Source organism: Piliocolobus tephrosceles, chromosome 10 (assembly GCF_002776525.5).
Source record: "Piliocolobus tephrosceles isolate RC106 chromosome 10, ASM277652v3, whole genome shotgun sequence".
NCBI classification, from domain to species: Eukaryota; Metazoa; Chordata; class Mammalia; order Primates; family Cercopithecidae; genus Piliocolobus; species Piliocolobus tephrosceles.
Genome location: NC_045443.1, coordinates 30,148,873 through 30,156,550, shown reverse-complemented (window position 1 = coordinate 30,156,550; position 7,678 = coordinate 30,148,873).

The following is a 7,678-nucleotide window of genomic DNA, read 5'->3' as shown; positions in this document are numbered from 1 at the left end:
ATTCTGTACATTCTACTTCTTTGAAAATTCCATACATTTCTTACCTATAGATAAAGCAACATAGAATAAATTTAATTCTTCTTTCATATGACAACTCCACAAATATTTGAAGACAGCTATTATTACCCTTGCAACTGCTCTTTTCTTTGATTAAAAGCCCCTAATTTCCTCAATTTTTAATGCAATGTTGTTTTAAGAAATCCTCACTCTCCTAGTTAACTTCCCTTGCATGTCTCAGTTTTTTTCTTATGTTCATCCAAAATCAGAACTCAATGCAATACTGACTAGGATTTGACCCATATAAAGTACAGCAGAGATGTCATCGCTGTTTTGTTTATTTTTGTTTTAGGGTTTTTTCTGAGATGGAGTCTTGCTCTGTCACCCAGTTTGGAGTGCAGTGGCACAATCTTGGCTCACTGCAACCTCTTCCTCCTGGGTTCAGGCAATTCTCCTGCCTCAGTCTCTCTAGTAGTTGGGATTATAGGCATGCACTACCACACCCAGCTAATTCCTTTTTTTATTTTTTATTTTTTATTTGTAGTAGAGATGGAGTTTCACCATGCTGGCCAAGCTGGTCTCAAATTTCTGACTTCAGGTGATCCAATCGCCTTGGCCTCCCAAAGTGCTGGGATTACAAGCATGAGCCATCACACCCGGCCTATTTTTTAAGGTATTCTACTTTCATTAATGCAATTGATGATTGAATTAACATTTTTGGAACGTCAAAATACAACAGTAATCTATGTTGAGCTCACCATTAATTAAATCCCCAACATGTTTGTCATGAGGGCTGTTGCTAAGCCACGCTATGTCAATAATTAAACAATGGACACTTTTGACCAAAATTGCCTGCATACAAGTTTGGATCATGTATCTGTCTCTGTCCTTTGCATCTTTGTGTCGGCTTCAGATTTTATAAAATTATTCTATTATCTTTATCCAAATCACTCCCTCTTCTTTCTTCTGATCTCCTTTCTTTCATCTGAGGGTTCTGAGGAAGAAGGCATTTAAGCTATTCTGTATTTGTATGGCAAGTCACTCTTACCCATTCCAGGAATCACCTCATTTCCAAAACCCATTGTCCTCCAGGCACGACAAGATACCTGAGTTCCTGCCTTGATTCTATTTCCTGCTTCAGGAATTTGCTTAGAGCCTCAGTCTTATCCTGCCTCTGTGCCTTGTTACGATGTTTTCATGGTATTAGAGACTTTCTGTTAATCCTTCTCCTGGCGAAAGAAGACCTAGTACCCAATGGTAAACCATAAGAGACAAACATCTGTTTGCAAAGACTTCTGAACATTAGCTAACCTCAGGGTCCCACAACTGTCTTCTGCCTCCTATTGGGATACTCACTATTTCTACTGAGAACCATATTCAAAACCATAATCAAACATTATTATTCTCTTTTATTTAGAACATGCCAAATGCATGAATAAATAGAAAAGATTGGGAAGACCCAATCAGAAAGGTAGGAGAAAACAGATGTATTAGGACCAAGAAGGAAAACAATTTCAAAGAGAAAAATTGTCAACAATGTCAAATGTTGCAGAATAGTTGAAGAATTTGAGCTCTAAGAAAAACACTACTGTGTTTAGTAGAGTGTCTGTGATATCTGCAGAGAGGCTTTTAATCCCCATCTTCAGTTCATTGGGGCACAATTACTATACATCTTGAATACCAATTTAAAGCTGTATCCTTTATTGGACTGAGTGGATCTGTGCTTGGTATATAGCTACATAGACCTATCCCATCACATGAAGGTTTCCTACAGCAGGTGAATAGAATAGAAAACTCAAAATTACTGGCTACCTACAAATGACAGAATGAGTAGCTTCCATTGCTTACAGAAGAAAGGGAAACTCAGAGATCCTTCCTGTTATTTTATAGAATCAGAACAGCCATGGGATTGTGAGAGATTCAAAGGGTCCTGAGGACATCTCAGATCTACATACAAAGGAAAAGGCATAGCAGGAGCTCCTAACTGCAGGATCAGCATCACAGGCTCTGGTCTCTACAAGATGCCCCTGGGAACAGCAGCTCCCAGCTGGGTCACTATGGGTTGGAGAGGGAATGTAGAAGATGGTGATTACTTTCCTACTGGGCAGCATCTATTCTCTTCTTTTGATGACACCAATGATCTTTTAAATAAAAGTGCCCTGCTCACCTAGCCAAGAGTGAGAAAGTGACTCAAACAGAACTATTGGAGTTTTTCCCAGAATTCTGAATCTCGATGCCAGTGTTGCAAAGACAGGAAAACAACAACAAAAAACAGTTGATGTTCGATCTTTGCTGTGCTGGACTCTTGAGGTTGTCCTGGCTCCTGTGTCTTCCTAAAGCTCCCTCTCTACCTCTCTGCTTATTTCAAAAGCTTCCCTCAGTCCTACCAACATATTTCTTTCCTGTGTGATAGTCAGAGTTGGTTCTGTTGCTTGTAATCAAGGAAACCTGATTGACATAAACAATAATCCAAGAAGTAGACTAACCCCTTTTATTCTCCCAACCCCAAACCCCACTTCCCTTGAGGAAACCTGGAAAACAGGGACCCTGGGCATATCCCCCACTTTTTTCCTCTGGTGTTAGGATTCAAGCAATTGTTTCTCCTCTGAGGTTGATTCTTTGCAAGCCACTACTCAGCCTTTTTTTTCTCATGCCTTATGGCTAAAGCCACAGCAGAAGACGGAAAACCTGAAAATTATTTGAATGTAAATTGAACTGTGTGGGGAAAAGAAAGAGATCAGCCTGTTACTGTGTCTATATAGAAGGAAGTAGACATAAGAGACTCCATTTAGTTCTGTATTTGAAATGCTGTTAATCTGTGACCCTACCCCCAACTTTGTCCTTGCAAGAGACATGTGCGAAGGTGATTTAAGGTTAAAAGGATATTGGGCTGTGCAGGATGTGTCTTTGTTAAACAAGTACCTGAAAGAAGCTTGATGGTTAAAAATCCTGCCCGTCCCTGGGCAATGGAACATCTCGGTGTAAAACCCATTGTGTGCCTTGTTTACTGAGTAGGGAGAAACCGCCTTTAGGAATAAGGTGGGGCTTGCTGGAGCAATATTGCTAAAAGGTTTATGGAGATGTTCGCATATGCATCTCAAGGCACAGCATTTTCCTTTAACTTATTCATGTTACAGGGATTTTTGTTCTTATGTCTTACTACTGATTTCCTCCCTACAATGATCCTATTTTCTAGCTACTCCCCTATCTTTTAGATGGTAAAGATAATTATCAATAAATACTAAGGGAACTCAGAGGCCGGTGCCAGTGTGGGTCCTCTGAAAACACAGCACTGGTCCCCTGGGCCCCGCTTTTCTTTCTCTATACTTTGTCTCTGTGTATTATTTCCTTTTCTCAAGTCTCTCGTCCCACCTAACGAGAAGCACCCACAGGTGTGGAGGGGCAGGCCACCCCTTTAGAACTGAATTTGTAATGAGAGAGAATTAGACACACACACACACACATGTTATCTGCAAAGGTTGGTAATGAAGTAAAGTTAGACCACATGACACACAAGAAAACAACATAATTTGTTCCAGAGAGACATGTAGTGACAGATTTGCCAGAAACCCCAACTATAATGATCATGATCATTTTTTCTGGTCATCAGAGAAACAGCAAACTCTGAACAAATGCTGAGATATATTACATTAGTTTTTTTTTGTATCATAGTCAGACATTTCTGTTTATAGTTATACTTTTTAGCAGACTTTATTAATTAGCACTGCCTAAGTCAATCACCTACCCCAAATCTGATTGATTAACAGTCTGCAATTGTGGTAGGTTTTGGGACATGACAACTTTTCATGCAAGCTTTACCCTAAACTTCAATGATAACTGTCTGATCAGTGAACATCCAGAGGGCATAACCAGTTCTCAAGTTAATTAAAGGGTGTATGGTTTATCTTCCCAATAAACGTGTAAGCTTTGAGAAGACATGATGCAGTGAAAAAAGCGTAGACTCTGGAGCCAGATAGACCTGAGTATAAGTCCATGATTCACACTCTGCCATTTAACATCTGTATAAATACAGGCAAGTTACCTACCCAGCTGTGTCTCTGTTTCTTCATCAGAACATGGAGAAAACAACCACTACCTAATTATTGAATATTTTACTCTATATTAGTTCCCATTTTCTTTTATTCGGTTTCTTTTCATAATGCCTGCTGTAGTGTTCTGCACACAATGGACATGACATGAACAGCAGGCACCATCCACTCAATAAGTATTTATTGAATACTATGTCCCAGGTACTGCAGTTGATCATGGGACACACCTATGAAAATAGTTGCTTTCAGTCAGCCTACATTCTCCATCACTGGGGAACATGGCTGTTGCTAGCTCTTCACTCATGGCCTTACATCATATAATACTGTCATCAGAATTAACTGGAACTTGCTCTCTCAGGTGAGATTCAAAGCATTCAAGAAGGACTCTAACTGGTCAAATTTGAGTGAGGTCCCCGCCCTGTTCCAATCAATTCTAGGAGTTAAGCTTTTTTACTACGACTGTCTCAACTTGGATTTGGAACAATCAGCAGTTTTTTTAATGGGACACAATTGGAACCATTGGCTCTATTACCAATGTTTAGACAGGATTAGGATTATCATATGTTCAGATATGACCAGACCACTTTAAGGAACCAAAGTGGACTTTATGGAGCCAATAAACCTCCTTGGAAAAAACAGGCCTAGCACCTGGCTTTAAGGGTTTCCCAGCCTGACAGATTGAATAAGGAAGGCCCAAGAAGATTAAAAATATTTTGACGACCTCAAGAAGAGAGAAATTCACCCAAATTTATAGGAATTACAGGCAAAATCTGATAGTAAGTTCTTGGCTTGGCTTCTTAGACTTGAAAGGCCTTAAAAAGTTCAGTCTGGGATTCCTGATTAAAAGTTCTATCAAAGTATATCTAAAAAGATTCTGTAGAGTCAATCACTATTTTCACTGTAATTTTGTAAATAACCAGGCCAAGCTTAATGAGACTGGTCCTATTTTGCAAACAAATTGGCTTTATTATGATTGTCGTTGGTAGAAATGGGAGGGAGCTGTATGAGAGAAAATTTATGTTTCAGTGAAAAACTATAGTGTACCCATTATCAAATTCTAATCCTGCTTATTATCTTTAAGACTTGTTATCCATAAACTACTCTGTTCCTGAAGTCCTACAAACTAGTGATAGATGTAAATTTCATAAGACAACATTCATAACCTCTTATTTGTGGGCCACTCAGAGGGTTCACTGACATGCTTGATGCCATAGCCAGAGACATTCAGACTGCAAAACAGAAAATATGCTTTTAGTTCAAATCTAGAAGTCTTATCAACTAACTGCCTTCTGGACTTAGACTGAGCTTACAGTTTGGTCTAGCCATTAACCATTATCTTTCTTTGCTTATTTCAGTTCATTTGGTTCATGGGGTCCTTGGCCAAGGAGCATATTCCAGTCTTCTTGTAATGTCCTCTTGAGTCATCACTGTGATCTCCCTCATGCTCTGTCTTCTCTTAAGGGTTTTAAACTCATGTTCATAGCCATCAACAGTATGCCAGATGGTCTCACTATGACTAGAATGACGAAAACAAAATGAACAACACAAAGAGTATTTCTTTAATGAGGTTGACATTGTGAATTATGAGTTTCACACTCATAATTCAACACTCAAAAACATAATACTCAAAGACATAACACTCGAAGACAAACTAGCTATGATGGTAACACAGAGTGGTTGCTTATGACCAAGTTTTGGTCAGCCTCTCATAGATGAGAGGCTGACTAAAAGGGGGAATTGTTAAAAACATTTAATTGGGAGGCCATTAGGATGAAACCACTCCAGTGCCTTGGGTTCCTATGTAAGCAAATGGAACCGCAACATAGACAGTAAAATAAAATTTAATTTTAAACAATGAGAAACTGCTAACTAGTCTCTAACTGAGGACATTCCACCAGATTATATCCAAATAAGGCAAATGCCTAGCTGTAGTCAATCAAATAATTTCTTTATTTTGCTTCTGCATTTAGCCTATAAAAGCCTACTGCTCATGCTGCAAAGTGGGACTTTTTGAACCTCTTCTGATTCTGAGGGCTGCCTGATTCATGAATTATTCTTTGTTCAGAAAAAACCCCTGTTAAATTGAATTTGTCTAAAGTTTTTATTTTAGCAGCCATAACTACAAAGCAAGTGCAGAAAAATAAGGAACAGTGTGGGATTTAGAAAGGTTAGAGAAAAGACTTTAATTGGGCCTCCAAGGATGATTTAAATAAGATTTGATTTAGTGAGAAAAAGAGAAAAAGGCATTTCAGAAACACAGCATGATGGGTGTGTTTATGTGAGATGGCAGGGAAAAGTGATCTGAGTGCAAATAGACCTTACTGGAACAGTAGGAAATTGTGAACAAAAAAGATGAAAACAGTGTTGGAGGCAGACTATGAGAACACTGAGAAACAGGTAGAAGAGTCTGTTCTGAATGTAATAGTGAATAGGGGGCATATAGGTTCTTAAGCAAGGGAGGGACACAAAAATGAATTTAGAGAGATTAATATTTACAGATCATGGAAATGTTGTCTAGGAAGTTAGCAATGAGGCCCCGAAACAGCAGATTAGACAACAATTACTGATTTTTTGACAGATTGGATATAGAAGCTCTATTATTTCAGCAAAGAGAAGTTCAAAAATAATTTCAGGGTTTCTATAATTAAAGTGATACAACTGGAATGTGTTGAATGTTAGGGAATGGAGCCAGTCTTGTTTGGCTTGGTGGGAGTAACAAATTTCACTTCAATGTGTTGAATTTGGGGAGATGATTTTGGGAGATGGCAGATCTTCTGAATGAAGATGATCAATAGACAGCTGGAAGTACCACCCTGAATTTCAGGTAAAAGCTTAAAGTTTAATTTTGAGAAGCCAAAAGTGTGTTGATACTTTCATGTAGCAAAAATGTGTTGAGTCTTTACTAAATGTAAATGTCTGGACTAGGTGTTCTGTCAATACAAAGAAGAGTACAATTCCTGCCTTTCAGCCATTTCCCTTCAGTTGTGGGGATGTGACAAGGGAACACATTACTATGTTACAAAGCAGCCTAGGACTTGTTTGTGTTTCTTAATATTTTCTAACTAAAATGTGAGATTTACACTAAAGACAACATGAAAAAGTGTTCCCAAATATTATGGGACAGCAAAATTTGTTTTCAAGAGCTGGCGTGGCAACTGACTTTGACATTTCCTAGAGAAATGTGCCCTTGGGACTCTCTGAGTTTGGGCATTTTTAGGTAGCCTGTGATTGGCTCCAACAGCTTTTCAGTTTTGTTATTATCTTTCCCAGCATCCATGTGTGTAAGCTTCTTGGATAAAGATTGCTTTCATTTATGATACTTGTAATTTTTAGAATTAAATACTCTATATGTCATTATCTCTTTTAATTATTGGAATAGCCCACACAAAGAAAGTCTCAAAATGATAAGCAACTAAGTTTTGATTACACAGACAATCTTTTACTCATCTCTTCATTTGTCACATATTCATTAAGCACCTACTTCCTTCCAGACACTGTATTAGGCCCTAGAGATAGATGGTCCTTGGCCCTTACAGAGCTTACAATCTGAAGGGCAAACACATGAACAAATTAATTACAGTACAGGGTTATACTTGTTATTTTAGGATAGGGAGCCAAGGGAATATGTATCA